This window comes from Rhinopithecus bieti, unplaced genomic scaffold (assembly GCF_001698545.2).
Source record: "Rhinopithecus bieti isolate Rb0 unplaced genomic scaffold, ASM169854v2 scaffold_6481, whole genome shotgun sequence".
NCBI lineage: Eukaryota > Metazoa > Chordata > Mammalia > Primates > Cercopithecidae > Rhinopithecus > Rhinopithecus bieti.
The window spans coordinates 2882305-2906274 of record NW_016805314.1 but is presented as its reverse complement, the minus strand read 5'-3'; the positions used below and the strand labels follow the sequence as shown (position 1 = coordinate 2906274).

The 23970-nt window shown below is 44.2% G+C and overlaps 1 protein-coding gene and 1 long non-coding RNA gene across 3 annotated transcripts in view; one reads left to right on the top strand and one right to left on the bottom strand.

The window, feature by feature from the left end:
- On the bottom strand, positions 1-22369 carry LOC108529689 (uncharacterized). Its single transcript, XR_001885621.1, has 3 exons — positions 22255-22369; positions 21736-21897; positions 1-77 (listed from the first exon to the last, which is right to left on the bottom strand). It is a non-coding gene; the product is annotated as an uncharacterized LOC108529689 (long non-coding RNA).
- Positions 1-23970, top strand: part of OPCML (opioid binding protein/cell adhesion molecule like) — a 1180847-nt gene that overhangs the window by 383755 nt on the left and 773122 nt on the right. The gene's annotated exons all lie outside the window — the stretch shown is intronic.

Here is a 23970-nt window from a genome sequence, read left to right as displayed (position 1 = left end):
ATCCTTTCTGATCGTTGCCTCTTCCATTTGAATCGAGCTGTGGTCTTCTTCTGTCTGCCCACACAGATGGTGGTCCTCTGAAATACAACATAGTCTCCTTTTTACATCTGCTCAGACTGATCCTATAACACCAAGCAAATCTTTTATTATGTTACTGAGTTTGTGGCTAAGATAGCTACAATTCTACTTCCAAGATTAACAAGGAGTGCCTTGGCATAATCATAGCTTACTGTAGCCTCAACCTCTCAGGCTCAAGTGATCCTCCCATCTCAGCTTCCCAAGTAGCTGGAACTATAGGTGTGCAACACTATGTATTGCTACAGTTTCAAATTTTTTTATAGAGACAGGAGTCTCACTTTGTTGCCCTGGCTGGACTTAAACTCCTGATCTCAAGCCATCCTCCATCCTGCCTTGGCCTCCCAAAGTGCTGGGATTACAGGCTATTTTAAAGTACTCCTTTTCTAGTACGCAAGAAATATATACTCATCATAAATGAGTTAGAATATAGAGTTGAATGACTAAAACAGTAGTTAGAGAGATGAAAATGTAGATAGGCAAACATAAATTTATTTTTCAGGAGACAAGAAAAACATACTTCACTCAGGTGTTTAACTTCCCCTGCTTTTTTATTTTCACTAAACAGCATTCCGTGAGCATTTTTTCAACACAAATAAATGTGTATACTTACTATGCAGATAAAGTACAGCTCTCTTCTACTATTTTTGGGTATGCAGGTTGCTTCTAGTCCTCTACTATTATAAATCATAATGTTCATAATCACCTTTACATCATGATAATTAAATGTTGGTATATTATTCTAAGTCGTCTAAGAAAACCATTCTTTCTTCTGTATCCAGAGGTAAGGTTTAGCTGCCTTATTTTACTACAGGCACAGGGAGTGGGGCTTTTGAGAAACTAGAAATGGCCATTTCATCTGACCTGGAACCTAGGTTCACGTGAGGCCCCGTCCTCTCTCTCCAGGTCTCTACGTTTGGCAGGAAGGCTTGGTTCTAATCATGCTTCGCCTTCTAGGAGCCACTCCACAGCTCCATTTCCTTCTTCCTGTCGTGGTAGGGGAGGGAAGCATTTCTTTGTGCCAAAGAAGGTGGAGAATGAGAGGGAAGGGAGGACACAAGGGACCAGCCTGACAACAGAGAAAACGCTGACATAACTTAATCAAACGAGGCATCTCACAGGATTGAATTAGTTCCTGATTTATGGCTGCAGTGCAGTGTCTGCCAGGCCGTTTGTCCATGCTCATCCGTTGCTGGCCCTGATTTATGTCAGCACCCCAGTGCACTGGCTGACTGGGGATCCCTGTAGAATGGATGGAGAGAGAGGGCTGCTCCAGTGCCGGCCGGCCCCGGTCCAATCTTCATTCCACCCCTCAGAGTGCAGACCCATTTATCAACTTCATTATTTGCCTCATAAACTCAATGCCTGCATCTTTAGGCTCTGTTATATTGCTATGGAAGCTGGGATAGGGAAAAAGAGAAAAACGTAATTCTATTTTATCTTTACTTATGCATCTTAGAGATTCTTAAACTGCAACAGGATTGAAGCTAAGTTGGTGCTGATGGTTCTTGTTATTATCTGCAGGGAGGTGTCTACCCTTATGTTAGCCTCATCGCGTTACTGCTAATTTTTGTAATGAGAGGCACCTGGGGGGTGATTTGAAAGGTGGTGTGGTTTGAATGCTGGTGGCTTCCTTTCCTTTGGGGAAACAATTTACCACTGCAATAATTCCTTATAGAGAAAAGATTGTTGGGGACACTCTGCTGTATATTCTAGAAATCTATCTGTGGCTAGTGGTTGCTCATTTATTTATTTGTTCACTCAATTTATTGTTCTTTTAAGTTCTTACAGTGTGCAACGTACTCGGATCTGTACTCCTATCGATACCCTGTCTCTGAGTCTCAGACTCCAAGAATTTTGTGGTCTACAAGGAGAGACAGATAGTAAATATATTATTAAATAATCATGTTATTATAGCTGTAACAACGTTAATGATAATATTCTGATAAGTGATTCACAGTTATGTGGAATATTTCTAATATTTTAAGCAAACATGGAAGATATTTTCTTAGGGATTCATATGAAATATTCCTTCCCATGTAATTTTTTTAGAGCATGGGTTTAGTTGTTGGAAATGGCTATTATCACTTGGAAGCAAGCCCAAGGTAAAGTGGAAGATTAAGTTCACTAATAATAACTTTGGTTCAGAATTGTCCAAGTGATGCTTGATTATCCAACCATGTAACTTTTTGTAAAAATTCAACTTTAAATGTCATAATTTCCAAATCTATATCCCAGGCAAAAGAGTCAACATCTCAAAACTCATTTTTTTCATTTCCAAATAGTACCTACCTTATACATTTGTTGTTAAAATTAAATGAGATAATGTATTTTATACACACACACACACACACACACACACATATCACGATACCTAGTATCTTCTAGGTGTTTGACCAATGTCTGTTATTTAGATTTATTTTTTCTTGCCCAGCTCTTTCTCCTGTGTTTCAGAAATATATATTGTTTTTTGGACATCAGTAATTGGATATCCTACAGAAACTTCAAAATCAGAATATTAAAAAGAGGACTGAGTTTTCTCACTCAAATCTGCTCCTCCTGCTGCTCATTGGATACCAATAAATCTGTGTTGCCACTGTCTACACAGATGCTCGAGTTCAAAGCCTGGTACAGTCTCCCACCCACACTATCCCATGCCTCTAGGCTCCAGCCATACTGAGCTCTTTCACTTTCTCTACCATGCCTGATTCTCCCGCTCTCTGGGCCTTTGTCCATGGGGTTTTCTCTGCCTGAAACACTGTCTTCTCTTATTTTAATTATTTTTCTACTCTACATCCTTCAGGTCTCAAGTAGGAGTTACATCTTCCAAGAAGCTATCTTAACCCTGCATGCTTCACTGACAGATCTATTCTAAGCTCTCGGTGCTGTCTTGCACTGTTTCCACCACAGCACTTAGCATATTGTACTGCAAATGCATCTGAATTTTTTCTACTGATCCATGATCTCTATGATTCAGTAACTGTCATGTTCATCACGCTCGTGTCCCCAGAGCCTTTCATAGATTGAGGAGTAGGTGCTTGGTACGACACTACTAAGCGAATGAGTTTATCTTCAAAGTCAATTCCAATAGAAAGGAGTTTCAAAAATAATTTAAAGGACACTCTAAATTAAAGGAGGGTTAATCTTCCAGTTGAGTTCAAAGCATCTGCATTTACATGCTATTTCCATACAGGGAGCTTCTGCTATGCATTCAAATAAGCAGCCACCATGATTCACGTGCTATTGAAGGAACAGACCAGCATTAAATCAATTCCATGAATTTTCCAATAATGATGAAATAAACCAACTACACTTGCAGTACCTAGGTTCCAGCCCCTGGCCTTCTCCGCAGCATGCCTTCTTCACCTCTTCTCTCCCCTAAGGAGGTTCTTGTACCCTGGGAAAAGAGCAATGATTCTTCCAGCCCCCACCCTCTGCTGTTTCTTCGACATCTTTCAAGAATTGCAATGTTAAAGAGCACTTTCAATGTCTTGGTCTCTTTTCCTGGGAGAGCAGATGTTCAGAAGGATTCTTCACTGAAACTCTGGGAAAAGACAAGCAGCCTCAGACCTTGGCTGTGAAGTTCTCCCTAGACAACCCAGCATCAGACACAGAGCAAACAGTTCGAGCGCTGGCTTCCTGTGGGATATTGATTTTCCCTCTCTGCTACAGCATTTTCCTCATCCTCTTGGCATCCACTGCAAAAATGAAACATGAGGTTTTAAAAACTAAAAATACTGAAAGTGACAGGCTGTTCTGGCACTACGGGTTATATGAGAATTCCAGCTGAGAGGAGACTGATGTGGCACCCGGTTGCCCTTCACTGGTCATCAAGTGGACTTTTAGACTGTGGAGTGGATTGAGGCAAATAACAGGTATCAGGAAGGGCAAGATAAGAGCCTTTTGGAAAAGTGGACTAGAAGAGGGTCGAGAAAGCAAATCTGGTGAGATAATGGAAGACAGAGATAATGACCCCACAGAGCAAACTGGAAACACCTTCTCGAGGTGCTTTTGCAGCCACAGAATTGGTAACTGCAGACAGGAAGAAAATGAGAGTTTGGATGGCCAATTCTCAAGTGAAACGAAGAGACGTATGGCCAGCCTCACTCCCTGAAATCTCCTCTTCAATTTGGCCTTTGTCAGTGGATGACTTTCAGCTCTCCTGCTGCTGAGGTCTCCACAGCCAAGGCTAACAGGCTGAGCCTCATTCCTACAGTCTATCTGGGATCCCGTCATATAGGGGAGAGATTTGAGAAACTCTTACCTAAGGCTCAGGAACTCTGAGCCTCCCCAGGGAGCCTGAGTCCAAATTTCTCCTTACTGACCACTTCTTCGCTTATGAGGAGCTGGCTAATTGTGCTCTTGAGGTCACAAGCTGCCTCCCAGCTTCACCAGGATCCAGGTCCTTCTAGGTGGAGGGGGCTGTGGCTCCAGGTAGACCCTTCCAGTTTCCAGTGTTGGGGCTTTGTAGGCCTGTGGCTTCTATGGGCAGTGAGGTAAAATGCAGAACACTCACTCATTTAGACTTAATTCAGGTAAACACACATCATTTTCTTTACATTACATATGTCTCATGCATTTAAACTCAAGCTCAAGTTTAGCTGATTGCTTTGTATTTTTATCTGCTGAATCTGGAGAAGCTAACGCTAATCACCAGCGTGTTTCTTTTTCTCTTCTGATCCATGACCTATCCAGTTTGATTTCAAGCCTGGCCATCGGGCTATATCCTTGTTTTTTTGTTTTTTGTTTGTTTGTTTGTTTTGTTGTTTTGTTTTTGTTTTTGTTTTGACATGGAGTCTCACTCTGTCAGCCAGGCTGGAGTGCAATGGCGCAATCTCGGCTCTCTCCTGGGCTCGCACCATTCTCCTGCCTCAGCCTCCCGAGTAGCTGGGACCACAGGCGCCCGCCACCATGCCTGGCTTATTTTTTGTATTTTTTGTAGAGACGGGGTTTCACTGTGTTAGCCAGGATGGTCTCGATCTCCTGACCTCACGACCTGCTCACCACAGCCTCCCAAAGTGCTGGGATTAAAGGCGTGAGCCACCGTGCCTGGCCGCCTGGCTATATCCTTTTATTCTGAAAAGTAAATCATAGATGGATGGGTAGACAGACAGTTAGGTAGATACTACTTATTATTGCTTGATTGTAAGAGTAGAGGGGAGGGTTCACAGTGTATATTCACAAGCTTGAATCACAAGTTTGCTTAATTTTCAAAAACGTGCTTCTCAACCTTTTGTAACTTTTCCTATTTTAAAACAGAAACACTCATACAATGTTCTCTGACCTTCTTCATAGCCCACAAACAAAAATGATTTTATTTAGTTTTAATTTTTGGTGCCTATATTATTAAAATGCTTACTTGGCTTTCCAAATATAAAATTATAATATGATTTTTTTCCCAAATTACATATATATCACCATTCTAACTGGCCCCCAGGAAGATGCATCTCAATCCATCCCTTTCAAATGGATCTTAACTGCCTGTCTCCAGGAAACCTTCTCAGACTCCCTTCGGGAGAATTTGTTGCTCCACTGATCCACCTGTCAACCCCTATTAAAATATGTCATTTACGTATTTGTGATCCAACTGAACATTGAAATGATCCTGAAAGAATTTTTTGTTTTGTTTTCACTTCTATATCCCAGACTTTTGCAAACGCAATACATATGTGTATTTAATAACCTTGCTAATATATGATTACAGCAATAAAGAACTGTGGTATTACAGCAGCAAAACTTGTATCCAGAGAAAGAAATAATTGGCTCTCCAAAGTTAGATTTCTGACTGAAAATTGGCAGAGATTAGTGCCTAATAATCATTTAGTTTTGTTTCTCTCATCTGTGCATGCTGTTTATTTTTGTTTTAACTCGGTAAAGGATCATTTCCTTCTCATGTGGTTTTTGTGAGCTAATGTGACAAAATGGTTAAGAAATTAGCCTTTGGACCCGGCCTGGTTAAGTTCAAATACAGACACTATCACTTGCCAGCTGTATGACATTGGGAAAGTTGCTTGATCTCTCTGTACCCCAGTTTCTTTATCAGTGAAGATGGAATAACAATAGTTACTTTTTTAATTTTTATTTATTTATTTATTTATTTTTTGAGATGGAGTTTCACTCTGTTGCCCAGGCTGGTGTGCAGTGGCGCAATCTTGGCTCACGCAACCTCCGCCTCCCAGGTTCAAGCAATTCTCCTGCCTCAACCTCCCAAGTAGCTGGGATTACAGGTGTGCACCACCACACCCAGCTAGTTTTTTGTATTTTTAGTAAAGACAGCATTTCACCATATTGGTCAGGCTGGACTCAAACTCCTGACCTCAGGTGACCCACCTACCTTGGCCTCCCAAAGTACGGGGATTACAGGAGTGAGTGAGCCACCGTGCCTGGCCAAATAATAATAGTTACTTTCTCATGCGGTTCTGGCAATAATGTAACATGTATAAAGAATTTACAACAATTCCTAGAAAAATATCGAACATAAGTGTCCATGATTAGGGCATGCTGGGTGTGAGTGGTCTAGCTTTTGTTTGCACACTAATCTTTGCATTTGGAAGATCGATTGGTTATTGAATGTCTTTGGAAAGATGTGGTTCTTAGGCAAGCTAGAATTGACCAAGGCTGACTACCAAGCAACTCACCATAAATTTTATAAACTGTACTATATTTTATATTTCCTTATTTTATTACTTAAAGTCTTCTGTCAGCTCAACTCCATAATTTTTCTTTTTTTACATGACACTAATTTTGGTCATTTCTTATTAACCCCAAAACACCATTGAACATTGGGCCACAACGAAACCTTCATTGCTGGCTCTTTCTGACCATCTAGTCAGAAGAAAACAGGACCATATTGGCATAATCACCTTCCCCACTCCCCTTTTTACCCACCAGCTGTCTTCCCCCCACCCCAGTTTCCTTGTCTCTGACCTCCTAGAGACCTTTCTGCTAGGAGCAAAGCAGTCCCATTTCAGGAGGAAAGCACGTCCCTGGAGTATCTCCCTGGCGTCATGGCTGCTATTGTGCAATTCAGGGAGGCATTTCACTGGTCAGGTGTCAAGGATGCTAAACATGACATAGAAGACTTAATGGTCACCCACAGTCAAGTGAAGCCTTCCAATTCTTCTCCTTTGGAGATGTGATATCATTGAATCACTGAATCACTTCTCACTGTTTCCCATGGGAATTCATTGACACACCTTTTAGTTTTCTTATCTTCTCTTATTATAAAAATGCAGAAAGATAAATGAACCTAATACCCTAAGGGGGAAACTGTCTTCTGCAATTTCCTAGAGAGAAGGAACAAGAGTAAATGGAATGAATGAGTGAATTGAAAGATAAATAGGAATGTGAAGGAAAAGGATACATCAAGAAAATGCAAGTTTCTGGTTGGGTGACTGGGTGGGTGGTGTAGATTGAGATAGAGAGAACTGGAAAGAAATCCACTAAGAGGAGAAAAAATGTCAGACAAGTTGTGTTGGAGTGGACTGCTGCAGAAAAGTCTGTCTGTGCTGCAACACAGCTTTAGGAACTCCAGCATGCCCTTGAGATCTCTGATCACCCCACAGTGGACGAATCACCATGGAGATCATGCAGAAGGAGATAGCCAGGGCACTCAAGGTGAAATTGGGGGAAACCCTGATATTGAGCTGAGCTTTCTTTAGGAATGGAAAAACTTGAGCTATCCATAACCTGAAAGAAAAAAGGTAGAGAAAGAAAACGGTCCCAAGAAACTCCCAGAGACATTGCTAACCTTTGACAAGGTCCATAGTGGTCAGAGCTTTGGGCAAATTAGCAGGCAACCAGATTCTAGATCTGCCTGGAATTCAACTGAGTTAGGCAAGAAAATAGGATTGTGTTGACCAATAATACCTAACTTGGGTCTAGTGGTTTCACATACAGTATTTATTTTGTATTTCTCAGCAATTCTGCAACCTGGGTATTATTATTCCAATAATAATAACAATATTGATAATAATAATAAAATAATAATAATGATAATGGCAGAAACAAAGACCCAAGGGGATGAGGAAGCATGCTGGAGAAATACATCTAGTTAGTGCCTGAGCAGCCTTCCACCCCGGCCACTAACTCTGAATCCTATCATTTTTACAGAAGACACTGTGTACCTCTATGCTTTCTCAGCACCTTCTCTTGTAAATCATTTGGTGGCTGTTCAGCCTCTTTTTACTTCCTACTTCTAGGCACTGATATTTCACTGTTCTGGTGAGAACCCTAGACTGATAATGGGAGGACAGGGACAACAAAACACTGAGAGAGAAAAAAATGCAAGCCTATTTGCCATTAATCACACACTTTTCTTCTAGATAGCGTGCAAGCCATGCAAGGGCAGTGATCCAACACAATGCCAATACTCATTGAACTGAATTGCTAAGAGGTTCTAATGCTCCCCCCAAAGAGGACAGGTCTGGTAATTGCAAATGAGTTTAATCTGTTTCACATCTGAATTATCCTGGGCTTAGTAACCAAATTGGTTTGCTTCTTGAGTTTGTCAGGTCATTCTCCTCTGTTGAGGGAGAAGGAGGTCTGAGGAGGAGCAGGGTCCAGCTCAGAGCCAGTCTGCACATCAAGCTGGCAAGCATTGCACACCTATGCAGGCAAGTCAAACATAATTCTTGGCAAATCTTCTGTCATCCCCATCTCTACTCCCAGCAGAAGAAATCACTCTTTCCTCTGTATTCCCACAACATATGCCAATATTAAAACATTAACTACACCACACATAGAAAAATATGAAGGCACAAACACTGGAGTGGCACACCCTGGGCCTGACTCCCAGCTCTGCCATCAGGAGCTGTATGGCCTTGAGCGGATCATTTCATCTTTATGTCTCAGCTCTGTCATTTAGAATATGGGGATGTTAATAGTACTTACTACTACCTGGCTATTGCATGGAGTAAATGAGCTAGTGCATGTAAGGGACATATAATGGCTCCTAGCACCTAGGAATTACTACAGAAATGCTAGTTACTGTTAAGAATTTATTTAGAGCCCTATCTCTTCTACTGAACTGTGAGGATCTTGTAAGCATTGGTCATTCCTTAGTGTTTTTATACTTTTTTTCCCAAGCAAGTACTATCTTGAATAGAGGAAGTTCTCAGTTACTGCTGGTTAAAAGGACAGAGTGACTTTCATATTAAAGTGACTAACACAGCATCTGACAATTAATGAATCCGGTGAGTGAGTGGGTGAGTGAATATGGAGTTTGTTGACACAGAATAGGCATTCACCAAATCTTTCAAGATGAAGAGGCATTGTCTTCATCACCGAGGCATCCACCAGCCTTACGGCTGGATCCCACTGAGTCTTCAATTGCTTTTATCAAAGTATTCTGCAGTTATGGTGTCCTAGGTCAGATTCTTCTTGTGTGGGATTTCAGGGTCCAGGGACCAGGGTGGTCTGGAGTTGTCAACAAACATCCTGGAGAAAACACGTGAAGTGAGCTTCAAGAATAGACCAGTAATCAAGAGCCAGGTAGGAGAGACGGCCTGCCAGTGAGCGGCTTTGGTCTCCTTTTCTTGGTGCTGTGTGATCAAAACAAACGTAAAACACAGGAAACAAAAAGCTGAGGGCACAGCCTCCACCCTTGGGGAAAAGACCGTTGCGTTAATTGGATAAGAACTTGGAGGAAATGTATTCCAACTGACCTTTAACTAGGAGAAAGTAGAAAATATCTGAAAACTTGGAAAGTATTAAGGCCCTAGGTTGACAGACAAAGAGGGAATGAGTCTGCAAACCCAGGGGAGCTGGGTTGTCCAGGCCCAGGGAGCAGGAACCCTCGGGTGAAACAAGGGTGCCTGTCCAGGGAGGGTCTCCAGGAGGCTCCTGCTGCAACCAAGGTGCAGAGCCTTCTGGACGAAGGGGAAGGGCCCTTCCAGAGCCTGCATACCTGGGTCCCTGAGTCTGAGCAAGCGTGACACTGCAGAAGGCCTTTCTACACAGCCTCAGCACCTCAGCCCCGGCACAGGAAAACCCTCGTCCCAGTATGACTGGAGAGAGAGACAGACCACTTGCCTACACCAAGCCTCTGCAAAGCCCAGCAGAGAGCTGAGGCCATGTGGCTGCACAGCAGCCTGCTGGACTGTGGCTCAGCTCACTGTAAATGCTCTGGCTGTGACCAAATCACAAATATGTTTTGCTCTGAGTACGTTCCCCCTTAATTTTTAAATGTATATGTATTTCAAGGGAAATTAAATCCATGGGTTTCTAGTTCATTTACCCTTAAATCATTAAAATGCTGTTTAAGAACATTAGGCATCCAAGGAGCTTTTCCAGCTATTCTAATAAGCATTTGAAAGACTCTTTTCTCCCCTCAGCGACAGTTTCATCAGAAGCAAATGGACTCGGAGTTCCAGAGGATGCAGTTTGGTTTGGAATTCTATGTAAATGTTTTATGTAAGGCAAGGGATTCTAATCCTGGTGAAATATACAATCCCCTCAGTACAGGGAAGGCAGAAGAATAATTCTCTTGCTTTTACTGACTTTGGGTCTAGGAGAGCACCTTTAATTTATACCTGGAATTATTGAGGAATAAATTGAACAGGAGATAACATTTATAGAGCACTGACTGCATACCAGCTCCTGGGCTCTGTGCCTTAATGTCTGTCATCCCTACATCATTACAAGGAAGGAATTGTCCTCGTTGTTCAAATGAGGCTTAGAGAAACAAATCCTCTTACCTTTGGTCTCGAGTGATGGCACCTGAGTCTATCATTCTGACTCGAAGCTCTTTCCCATCTCATGGCCTTGGACATTTTCCCAGGGTAAGAGTACCAGCTGGCTTTTCAAAGCACTGACAAGGTGCCCAAAACGTTACCAAGAACATTTATTCATTCATTTGAGAAACGTTTGTTGACGGCCACAGTTCCAGGTGCTAAGTTAGTACTGATGCTAACCCTGCAAGAGGGGCATCATAGTTTCTATTCTACAAACAGGGAAAGGGTGGGTGACTTGGGAAACAAGGCTCAGAGGGTCCGTTACTTGCTCAAAGCCACTTGTCTTTCTGCCACTTACCATCTGAGGCACAGAAGCTGCGGGCAAGGGTAACCTGAGGGCGCTGCACTGTGGCTGCTCTGATCTGAACAACTTCTGTTTAGAAGTGACTTGGTATAAGGTCACTTAATACAGGAGCAAGTTAGCTCATGCCGTGGGCGGCTTCAAAGCCCTGCCCTTTGTGAAATGGGCAGAATGGCTGCTCTATTTTAAGTAGAAATGTTGGGGGTAGGACGTCAATCCCTTATTGCTAGTGGAGGAGGAACAATCTTATTGAGACTTTATCCATATAACACAGAAACACTAAGTCAAAAGCCATATGAGAGATTTCTAATGAAAGTCTGGTTGGGGTTGCTGTGATAACAAAAGCAAAATGAAATTTGGGAGGGAGTCATGGTGCCTACTCATTTGAACTGTAGCTGCTATTTCTCTGTCCAATATAATTATAGCGGGATTAAAGGAGACAGGAACACCTCTTTGTACTGCTAAAGTTAAAAAGTGGGTGGGAGAGCACTCTGAAATTAGTCCTTCCTGCAACCCTCACTCTGAAATGTTTGGAGAAAAAGGAACCACTAGAGGGTGCTGTCCAGACAGCCAGAAAGAAGAGGCTGTGGTATACAACCTATACTGAAACTGGCAGGAAGAAATTCATTCAAGAGGTATTGCAGTGGTCTGTAACTTTCAAACAAACTATTATTCCTGAATGACCCCTGCCTTTTAAACATCCATGAGCATGCCCCTTCCCGTCTGGTAAGAATGAGCCTTTGCTTTCTTCATGGGACGGGTGAGAGAATAATTTTCACTCCTGAGCACTGCATCATATTTTCCTGGTATGTGCTCCAGGATGAATAACTTTCAAGTTTATTACATTTTCTACCTATGCAATTTTTGTCCTAAGGTCGTCACAGCAAACACTTCCCAGGGTGGTAATTCCAGGGTCTCGGAATGTTTTATAAACCAGTCATGCAGGAACATGTACCGTGTTGTAACATGATGCCCCCAAATTAGAGAATGCTTGGCCTCTGTCCAGCTTGCCTACCATCTGAAATAATGAGAGTGGCAAGGCTTGTAAGAGAAACGGAAACACAAGAAACATGAAGAACTGGCATACAAATAAATATAGTTTAACTGCACCAACGTCATCTCACATTAGGAAAGTGATTTCTTTTTTTTTTTTTTTTTTAGACGGAGTCTTGCTCTGTCACCCAGGCTGGAGTGCAGTGCCACAATCTCGGTTCACTGCAAGCTCCGCCTCCTGGGTTCATGCCATTCTCCTGCCTCAGCCTCCCGAGTAACTGGGACTACAGGCGCCCGCCACCACGCCCGGCTAATTTTTGTATTTTTTCATAGAGACGGGGTTTCACCGTGTTAGTCAGGATGGTCTCCATCTCCTGACCTCGTGATCCACCCGCCTCGGCCTCCCAAAGTGCTGGGATTACAGGCATGAGCCACTGCGCCCGGCCTAGGAAAGTGATTTCTAAAAAGTGTTCAGATACATTGCTCATGTTATCATTGCATGTTTGTAATGACGTCATGCCTTAGGAGAGCCTTTCTCATCATTTCATACACTGTAAACAGAGGCCCAAGGTGGCAAGGTCAAAACCACAACGCTGGTTACTAGTAGTGTCGAGATTCAAACTCTGGCTTTCTTTTTCTGAGTCTGAAACACTTCTTTCACTACTATGAAAAATTTTTTGGTTTTCAGAAGACACACTGGTGAAATAGATTACTTCGGGATTTCTGGTAAGGAAACAACGGTATATGCATGGAGCAGCTGAGGTCTGTAGTAGAAGCGGAAACACATGCTAGCCTCTGGTATCTTTCTGGCTGACCCAACCAGGGATCCTTTTCCTTTCTTCCCTTGTGGCTGTAACTGCAAAGTTTCTTGCATGAGGACACTGTCATGGTGAATGGCACCCCTGTTTACCGTCAAATCTGGTTGATGTGGCTGGTAGTGGGTATGTTTCTAAACAAGTCGGCAGCAGCAGTCCCAGATCCACACCCTCTCCCCCTGCACTGCCAGCACGCACTGAGGACGGGAACCTTGCTGGTCCCCCAGCCAAAGCAGGATGGGTTAAGATGCAGAACTTTATTTTCTTTTTAAGCAAACATGAGCTAGAGTTGCTGTAACTCAGCAGTGTTCCATTTTATCTTCATGTTAATGAAACCACACAGCAAAATTCTGGAGTACATGGAGGGCCAATTCCGCCGCCTGCTCACCAGCCCTGAGAGTGCCTTTTCGTTGCTTCTGGGCCTTGTCCTGCACGTCTCAGGGGATATCACCCATTTATGGTCCTTTAATGAGAGTTCTTTCTCTCCCTCTCTTTCTCATCTTTTCTGCAGTGTAGACAATTTGCATGCACTTTCCCGTACCCCTGCCCTGCCAAGATCTAGGCACAGTTGATAGTGAACTGAGTAGTGTTCAAATTGGAAGAAAAAGAAAATCCCTGTCCCTCCTTTCAGTGGCTGAGGAAGTGGTCGATACAAAAGATCTATGTAGCACCATTTTATGCAAGAGAGAGAGAGAGAGAGAGAGAGAGAGAGAGAGACAGAGACAGAGACAGAGACTGAGACTGCCTCTCTCACCTGTTACGTGTTGTGGTTATCCCGGATCGAGTGAGGAAAGTGTCACTGGAGCGTACCGGGAGGCAGGCACTGTGCTGGTTTTGAAAATGGTTTTGGTTGCACTGTTTTTCAGCATTGTTTTCTTCTGTGTCAAAATACTATTCATATACTTGGTTATATATGCATTGAAATCCCAAGATATGCATAGAATTGTGTTTTTTGAGGGTAGGAGATATAAGTATATCACACTCAAGATTATATATATGTATATACATACACATATACATTTCCTCAGTTAATAATCGAATTACAATACAGTAAATATTTCAAACTTCTCCATTTGATGTGAGTTATGGGAAATGCTAAGCACTGTTTCCATTATGTGGTGAACCTCGACATCGGCCAGCTGACAAAACTCTTCAGGATCCTCTATAACTGTTCCCTAAGCTGTCCTATCAGCCTCACTTATCCCTGCAAACAGACTATCTTTCTGCCAGTTGCCACTCACAGCTTTAAATCCCACGCTTTTGTCCACACCATTACTCAGTTCTTAGAACACCTTCCTCACCCTTCTCTACCTAACAGGAATCTTATCTTCTAGGACTTAATTCTACCTCCATTATGAACCTTTTCTGTCATCTCGTCTCTTTGAAAAGCTCTCTCTCTCCAAATTCCAATAACACTCATGCCATTTGATATCTCCTCTGTTGAATTATTGAACTTTTGTTTTACAACATGTTATTATTTTTTCTTTGCATTTTTATCTTGTCACTGCAATCAGCCAGGATGGCTGCCTCCAACTTCCCCTCAGTCCCAAAGCCACAGAAACCATGAGAAAACACAGTCAAAGGTGTGCCCTGGCTTGTCTGAACATCCTCCTGTGGGTTCCCTTTAGTTGAATAAGAGATGTTTGGAGAAAAAGGTAAGGTAAAAGAGAGAAAGGTAAAAAGAAGAAGAGAAAAGGAAAAAGAGAAAGGTAAGGCAGGAGCTGTGAAATTCCCATTCGGCCCAATGCCTGCCCCCCGCCGGGCCTGCTGCCTGATTTGCGTCCAGCTCCATGTACCTAGGCCAGGGCCGCTTCCAGGGCAGGCCTCACACCATGCAGAACAAGGCAGCCTGCTTGCTCAGTCAGCAGCCACATGGCGCTCCAGCCCTCCATATGCTTCCCTAGCTTTGTCTCCTTCCCATTCTTCAGCAGATCTCTCCAAGCCTCTCCAGGATGAAAGCAATGTCTAGCTCTAATGGTCTCTGAGTGTCCTGCCAGGGCAGGAGCAAGTCCAGTCGAGGCTCCACAGGCTGAAAGAATCCCAGGCCAAATCTGGAGGGGTCCCCTCACCAGGCTCTCAGTCCAGATGCTGCACCAGAACAGGGTTGCAGAACAGAAAACTGGAAGGTTGGGAATCAGGGAAGAAGGCTGGCAGGCAAGATGCAAGGGCAGAAACTGCCCATCAAGTTGGTAGGCCAATGCAGCAGGAAGCCTGGGCTCAAAACAAGAATTAGGAAAAGAGAAACATTGATGAGACAAGTCATGCTTAGCTCCAAGGAAGGCTTGGGACAAATGTAGCAAGCAGGTCAGTTTCCGGAACAATCTGTCCAATAGGCACTTCAGTAAACTGCTGACTTTACTTACTGTCTACTGCTGAGTTGACTCAGGAGTAAACTCCTGGGGCTATTCCTGGGGCAGGAATTGGGAGTGTCATATTAATGCCTGCACATAGTAAGTGCTCAATTATTATTATATTCTATTTTTTCTGATCCTCTCCAAGGGCACCAAGGCTGTGGGAACGGTTGTTCACCAAGGACGGATTTGCTTCGCCCCTCTTGGAATTGCTGGGTAGACTCAGCCCTGTTTTTCATAAATTGAGAGACTTAGGGGCAAGATATTATTTGTGGCTACACATTGCATATTAAAGTTCCCTAAGAGTTCTTTGATGAGGATACTTTTGAATTCCTGAAGTAAAGAAAAAGGTAATAGAGCACATAATCCTTTCTATCAGGTTTGTTGAAAAGACATTATCTGAGTAAGCCAGTGTCTGCGTTCCAGGAGCCTGCACTCAGCCCACATACGTTTTTGATTGCTGGTTCTCTCTGTATTGTTTGAGTCCTCTCTTTGATTCTCTACTCCTAAGACAAGGCTGAAACCACAGGAAACAAAAAAGGAAGCCAGGTAACAAATGTTCCTCAGACAGCTGAAGCCCTATGGATGAGAACCACGTGCCCTGGGGCTCTGTGGGCTGTGATGCTGGAATGGGTCAGGGTGGGCACACATTCTTGTGCTTATTTTCAGCTGGACTTTGGGAAACATTCCACAATGGTGGAGCCATTCCATATTCCAAGGGTGACAGAGCCCTGCCTTCCATTATAGGAGACTACGACAATGTTTGTCAGTCTTCACTTTCTTTCTGTATGGAATATAGATTTATCACTTCGCTCTTGAATGCAAGATTGGCCGCATGACTTGCTTTAGTCAATTAAATTTGGGCAGTAGTGACTGTGTGAATTCCAAGCAGAAATTTTATTATTCACTGCACCCCTGCCTTCCCTCTAATGTGAGATTGACAGTCTGCCATTTAGTGGCCCCTCTGTCCGTCTTGGTGCAGAACAAATACCCTGTGGAACAGAGGGATGTGTCCTTGTGAGTGAGAAGCACACAGCTTCTTGCCACTGCCTCTAACATTTAGGGCCACTTGTTATCGGAGTGTAACTGAACCTGTCCTGACTGAGACAACATCGTGCCCCAGGGACCTCTGACCTCTCCCTTTCCACGGGAGCCAGAACCCAGGGCAGAGCCCTCATGGGAATGAAGCATCCCATTCAGAAATGCTTGTTGGGATGCAGAGAATGGGCTGACGTGTTTTCCGATGCCTAGGTCGTGAAGATTTCTAAAAACCCCATGTGTTATCAGTCTCAGGATCACCAAACCACCTTATTTCACTTTCCATTAGCTTGGGAGTGCTTTGCAGAAGAGAGAAGAAAAGGCAGGAAAGATTTCCCAAATCATTTCAGGAACTGGGGAGTGATCTCACTCTTCTTATTAATAAGCCTGAGATGAAGGGGACATGCCACCTGAGTGCAATTCATCGGCGTCACCTTTTGTCTGGTTCAAATCAATAATGGGAGATAGGCTGTAGACCACATTCCTATTCTCACTGGTGGTACGAATGGCCCCCTCCAGACAGGAGGAAAGCAGTCAGCCCTACCCGTGAGCAGTTCTTCAGGACTTCCCTCCCCTTTCTAATTAGAAGCTTTCACACCTCCTGGAACTTTATTTTTTTATTTTCTTTTTAGACAGATTCTCACTCTGTCACCCATGCTGGAGTGCAGTGGCACAATCTCCGCTCATTGCAACCTCAGCCTCATTGGTTCAAGTGATTCTCCTGCCTCAGTCTGCTGAGTAGCTGGGACTACAGGCACCCATGACCACGCCTGACTAATTTTTGTATTTTTAGTAGAGACGGGGTTTCACCGTGTTGGCCAGGATGGTCTCGATCTCTTGATCTTGTGATCTGCCCGCTTCGGCCTCTCAAAGTGCTGGGATTACAGGCGTGAGCCACCACGCCCGGCCCTGGATCTTATTTTTTAGAAATGAATCTGAGACAGGAATGTAGTATTTGTATTCTTGACACCTTCCTTGTAATTATCATTTACTTGATGAAGTTATTGTTTTGTTTTGGGTTTCTCATCTAAGCCTCTCATTATATTTTGTTCAGAAACACAAAATCATCTTCAGATATGGGGAAGAGGACTTCATTTCAGGAATCGACATGGGAAGGGACTTGCCACACCTTTTAGAACTGAGTGTGTAGAATGCAAAAGTCCAACAATCCAGCCCCTGTCAGTAAAGTCCCAAATAGAGCCAAGCACCCGCTACTGCTGGGAAATGCATCTCTCCACCCTTATCTTTTTCCAGAGCCAAGTTCCAAATGCACATTGAAGACAAAGCTGAAATGTTTGTTTCTCCTTTCCCCTATTATTTTTCAATTTTCTGTGGCTCTGCACTTCCCGCTGGCCCTCGCCAGAGACCTGAATACAGATCCCAGAGATGCAGCCTCTTGTATCACCAGTGCCCCATGGGGCCAGCAGAATGATTTGTTTTTGGAGATGTGCATTTTTTTCTTTGCTCATTTTCTTGCGTCAATGCAGAAGAGGAGGCAGTATGGGGTCTCAGATTTTTGGAAAGTAAAATTAAATTAGCAGGCTAGGTGGACACACCAAAATTGGACAATTTAGGTCCCATTTTCCTTGAGTTGTTTAGACAGATGGGTACAATTTTCACTTGCAGTTTGATCCAAAGGGGGAGTTGATGACTGGCTCTGAAATGAGCTTCCTTTATCCCTGCGTGAGCTGGTTGGGAAGATGCAAAGCAGCAGCCCAGGAAGCTGCTAACCAAGGAGACGGGGTGGGAGAAGAGGAGCAGGGAGACAGAGGAGGCAGAGAGGGGAGCTGAGGAAAAGTGGAAGGATGGGCATTGCTGATAACTCCTCAGCTAAGCTTGCTGGTGATTAACCTGGTAATAAAAGTCAACTCTGTGAGGCAAGCCTGGAAACGAAGAGAGAGCCCAAAATGGGTATAAAACAAGCTCCCTTTGCTTAGAAATTGGCAGCTGATGGCTGTGTCCTCTCTGGGAGCCTGCAGGAGGCAACCTGGCCCTGCTAGCATTCTGGGAGAGCTCTGACGGCAGCTGCCTGGTCCTGATGAAGAGCAAGATGCTTCCTTACAAACTCCATAGGGCAAAAGTTTTCTCCGCAGCTTTTAATCTGTAAGGTCTTATGATGGTTTTTCATAATATGACAGCCTGCCCGTGGTGCCTGCAGTACGCCGTGTGCACACCGACTTTTTCTTGTCCTTCAGCAAGAGCTATTTTGCTCATTAGCTTCAGTATGAGGGAGAAATTGCTGGCTCCCTCTGAAGATTTTGCCATTGGGTGACCTGATAAGCAGAATGCAAATGTGCAAATGTAGCTGGAGCCCAGCATCTCGTATCTCTGTGGCTGTAAGGATGCATTTTTCTAAGTGGTTTCATAAGCTGAAATGTGTGGGATGAGCAGGGAACGGGCTGCTGTGAGTGCTGCTGAGGGAGTTTGAGAGGCAGCGTTTCCAGGTGTTCTTAGTCCAGCTCCAGCAGGAGAGAAACTCTTAGGTGTCTTACTCAGGTTTTCAGGCAATTTATTTACAGCAACAACAAAACGAAACTCGACTTTTTGTTTTGTTTTGTTTGTTTGGTGTTATTTTAATTTTAGTTAGAAGTAGATTTTCTGTTGTGGGGATTCCAAATGGACATTTACCCAAGGGATACCATTTAATAGACATCCTGTGCAATAAACATTGGCTTTTCTTCATAATTCTTTATAGGTAGCCTGGTGGTAAATTGTTACATATTACTTTTATTTTATGAACAACTCAACAACTTTTCATTATGTGGAGGATTCTCCACTAAGGGGTGATGCAGAAACATGGCTCTTGCTCCCCAGAAAGTCTCAGTCTAGAAGCCTGATGAGAGGAGCAAATAGAGACAACTGGAATGCATGTGCTCAGCTGGCTTGTCTCTTAGCGTAGGTTCTGGGAATTCTGGGGACATACAGAAGGGTCAGGAAGGGCCTCTCCCTCCCTGCAGACAGTGGTGGTAAAACTGAGTCACTGAGGCTGAGGAAGAGTTGGCTAGGTAGAGAAGAAAGCCCCCGTAGAAATCTGTGCCTCCAGGTGGCTGCTAGGATCTTGAACTAAGGCAGGGTGAAGGGTCCAGGTAACCAGGTTGAGTAAGCAGGGGGCAGTCATTCTATAGCACCTTGCAAGAGGGTGGGGAGTAGGTAAGGACTGTATAAAAATGGGAGCTCTGTTTACCATGCTAAGGAATTGGGATTTCATCCTCATGATCAAAGGATGACTTTAAAAAACGTGTAAGCAGGGGAGTGATAGGATCTGATTAGCCTTTTGTAAAGATTCATTAATGGCAAAGACAATGGACTGGTGAGAAATGACTACTGGTGGCAGAGTGTCTTGCTCTCCAATAAGTTCAATAAGAAATAAGATCCTGACCTTGCAAAAAGACACAGGACTAGAGAAGAGGGGGATTTGAGAGATACTCAGTCGGTACAAAGGTCAGGATCTTTTAAGAGTTTGGATATGGGTGGTGAGAGGAAGAGGTGAGCAGTGATGGTCCCCAGGATTCTGGTTCTAGAAAGTGGGTAGATGGAAAGCCGTGTCCAAAATGGGGACTGGAGGAGGAGGAATGAGCCAGGAGCAGGCATTCAGAGAGGAGATGTAGGTGTAAATTTAAATCTGTGGAGATGTCAAGTAGGCAGTTGAATAAATTTGAGTTCAGAAAAGAGTTCTGGCCTGCATATAGATATGGATATAGACATATACATATATAGATTATATATAGTAGCCTGCTCGGCATAGTTCATGCTGAGGGTGTGGGCTGGGTATGCGGGTGAAGTAAGGAGACTTGGGGGCCTTTGCATGCAAGGAATTGTAGAAGTCCAGGAAAGATGAAAGGAAGGATATGGCCAAAAAGGTGGGAGAAACTTTAGGAGCTGCTTTCATGGAAGCCAAGGTAGCAAAGTGTTCGGAGGACAGAGTGGTCAGAATGATCACTAAGAAGGTGATGGGTGGTGAAAAATGATCTTTTGAATTTTACAAACTAGAGCTCTTCAGAGCTGGACAGAGTCAATATTACAGTAGAAGTGGAAGGCAGATGGCAGTGAGATGGAATGAAGGGTACAGGGAGGTGAGGAAAGAGAACTCCAAATGTAGACCACTTTTTCATAACCTTTCTCTGTCAAAGGAGAAAAGGTGATGCATTCAAGACAGTAACATGAAAGCAGGGATGGAGACGATTAGAGTCCCTCCTCTCACAGACTGTTGGTTTTTACTAGTGAGTATTTCCTCCTCCTCCTCCAGTTCTCTGCTCTGGCTTTAAGAGACCTTCCCAGTATCAGAAGAGGTGAATTTCCCCTCTAGTGCACACTCAGAGCATGCCTCCCGTGGAAATCCTCAGCAACCTATACTAACCCAGGAGTAGGATAAACAGGGTACGCTCTAATCCCATCTTGTATCACTCTTCTGGAAAGATGTAAGCAATGGTTCTGGTGCAAAGTTCTCTGAGATAAGAAAAATTGCAATTCAAGGCAATGCAGAGCCGTGTCTTCCATTCACAGAAACTTTGATTCTTGTCTTTGCAAAGCTCAGCATTTTACTATCCTCTTTGCTATCCTTCCTCTCTCAGGCTTCACATTGCCTCTTCTTTCTTCCTTCTCCTTCTGTTGGCCACCTCTCAGTCCAAACTCTTTCTCAGTTCCTAATGTCCCTTAATCTGCTCATGGCATATTTTGATAGTATTTTCCCTCGACTGGGCTTGGACTGTTTTCCCGATAAGTGGTGTTCCTCTGTAATTTTCAGGCAGCCTGTTAAGATTCTTTAATATTGATCATTAAAAATAACAATGGGATAAAGAGACCTTTTCCCAATGAAGTTTCCAAAATTTCTGGACAAAAGAATGTGACAAAACTTTATGTAAAAGAATAGTCATAATTGCAGAATCTGTTACAAAATTAAAATTCTAATGACCTGAGAAAAGTAAGGGTGACTATAGCCACTAAAACATACACTTTTATTAAATTTAGGGGGAAAAAATAGTGATTTGAAGGCATTCGTGATTTATCAGACCACTCATTTTGTGGCTTTTTTTGGGAGGCCAGGGTCAGGTCCGCCTGCTCATGGCAACTTCCTCAAAAATTTTTTAAAAAAATTATCGGGAGCTTGAGCACATTTGTGCAGATGGGAATGACAGCAGGAGCCTCCCTCCTGGCTCCCTCATGCCCGGCACACCCCCGAGGGAGCCTCTACAGATGGGGCCTGCTGTGGCTTGCTGAGCGTGGGCCCTCTGGTCAGAGATCTCTGTGAGCTGCTCCTATTCACCCTCTCTGCAGGGTGACTCTGGTGAATGCTGGGCCCTGATCTGTCTTCATCCTTTTAAGAATTGCTTCTTCTCACCCAGGGTCCTCCAACCAAAAAGTGGGCACTTCCATGTTCTCAGTGAGAAGGAAATAAGTGTCAGCTGTGACAACGTGTCTCCTTGTCTTACCTGGGAATGCATCTCAGCAAAGGAATTCCAACTTCTATAACCAGATGGAGCCCCGGGTGTGATACTTCACATCTGTGGGGTAGTCTGAGAAGCACGTTTCCCAGGGGGCAGTCATTCAATAGCACCTTGCAAGAGGGAAGCAACCTTCTTCCCTTCTTTTTCCTGTTTTAAACAGAATAAGGAGATGAGAAAGTGGAGGCCCAGGGAGAAAGGTGCCTGGTGTGGAGGCCAGAGATGCTCCCATCAGACATAAGCCCCTCTGCTGTTACCCCAACTCTCGGGGAAGAAGAGCTGAGCCACCAAGAGTCTTGGATATTTCCAGTGCGTTGGCTAGTATCAGAAAGGCCAGCTCTCAAGTGAGCAGGCCTGGGTGCAGAGAGCTTGTAGCAAACCAGCAAGAAGCTAAGATGGGTTAGAAGGCAGCCTGAGCTCTGAGAGCCATCCTCCCGCAGACCACTGCAGTGCTCCCAGCCCTTCCTTCTGTGTGGACACAAAGAGCTGAGCGGTGCCTGAGCCTACCATTTGGGCAGCCGGGTTCTCGCTTTGTCTTCTGGAGGACTCGCTCCCCTGTGGAGTAGCCTCTTGGTGACTCCTGCGCTGGTTTCATCCAGCCCTAAGCCCTCCCGGTGGTTCAGGCTGGAGCTGACAGGAAGTGGCGCGTGGTTCATGCTGGAGCTGACAGGAAGTGGCGGGTGGTTCACGCTGGAGCTGACAGGAAGTGGCGGGTGGTTCGTGCTGGAGCTGACAGGAAGTGGCCTTCCGCCTCCGCCATCTTCCGAGAATGGCTCTGGGTACCTGGCTGCGGGGCAGGCTCCCTGTCTCCCCGGCAGCTCCAGCAATTTCTAACGCTTCTCTCTGAGCTGCTGCAGAATGTGGGAGGCTTGACTCAGTCCTGATTCAGATGCCAAAGCGAAACTCCTCCAGAGCCGCCCACACGACCCTCGCGGTGCCCCTTCCGGGGTCCAGGTTGCAGGGACCCAGGGGAGAAGGTCACCCCGTGGAACACGCAGCCCGCTGTGGAGACGGCTTCCTCGCCGATCACTGCCAAGGCTTTCAGGCTGTGAAATGAATATTTTATTACCTTATGAAGGGGAAAAAGATTAAATTAGCAAAATGATGATAAAAAAAAAACGGATAACCTGACTTCAACCCTTTTATTATGCTTCACACAACTAGACATCAAATTGTGTGCTGGGGCTTCAGCTTAGATGGCTGTAAAGAATCTTACTTTTGCTTTCAGATTAACCTGTCAAATCATATATTTATAAAGGAATGAAGGGAGGAAAATGAGGGGCCTAGGTAGTCCCACACATCAATTAGAGAGAAATTAATTACAATTTCCCTGCATTAGCACGTGAACACTCCCAGATTACTGAAGAAATGTCTCTGCACCGGGAAAGGAGTCAAAACAGAGCAGCCTGTGGAGGTGGGGGGATCAGGAGGGAAGGGGTTACCTTGGGTCCAAGGTGGGAGTGGAGAGGATTAGGGAGGGTGGGCATTACAGGAGGTAGGAAAGAGACTGGCAATTAGACATTCTTCTTGGTCGATGTGGATGCAGAAGTCTCTAACTAATGGCATGTTTTGATGAAGCAACCTTTAAAAGAACCTCCGAGTTCTTAGATAACAAAGTGGGCCCTCACAGAAACAATGCAACACAGCTCCAGATAACAATGGAGTTTTGCCTACTGTTGATAAGGATCACAAAATAGAAGGCAAACACCCTTTTCCTCCTTCCTTCGGGAGCTGACTGGTGGGGGAATCATAGTGGGAGTGGGGAGGTAAGGAAGGAGATTGCAGGGATATCTGACCCTCTTTTTAAATAATTCCTCTTTTTCTTACAGTGGCTTGGATTTGAAGGAGGTTAAAAATAAGGTCAGACAGTGTCTGACACCTGAACTCCAAGGTGGAAACAATATATGGGGGGGAAAAGGGCCAACTAGTCATCAGATTATAAATTAAATCTCTGTTTCTGTTCCTCATCAACTGTGAACAAAGATGTCATTGTACTTCATACAAAAATCACTAAAACCCTCTGGAAGGTCAAGAGCTAGAAGCATTCTCTTCCTTGGGGATCTTGCCAAGGCACTCTGAGAAGTCCTAGGTGTCTTGAATGGAAGGATGATGGTTTCTGAGGGTCTGGGGTCTTTTTCACCCTTGGGGAATCTCAGTTGAAATTTTTGCTGAAATCTAGAGAACTCTAGATGAGGATTCCCACCTCCATCTCTTGCTCTTCTC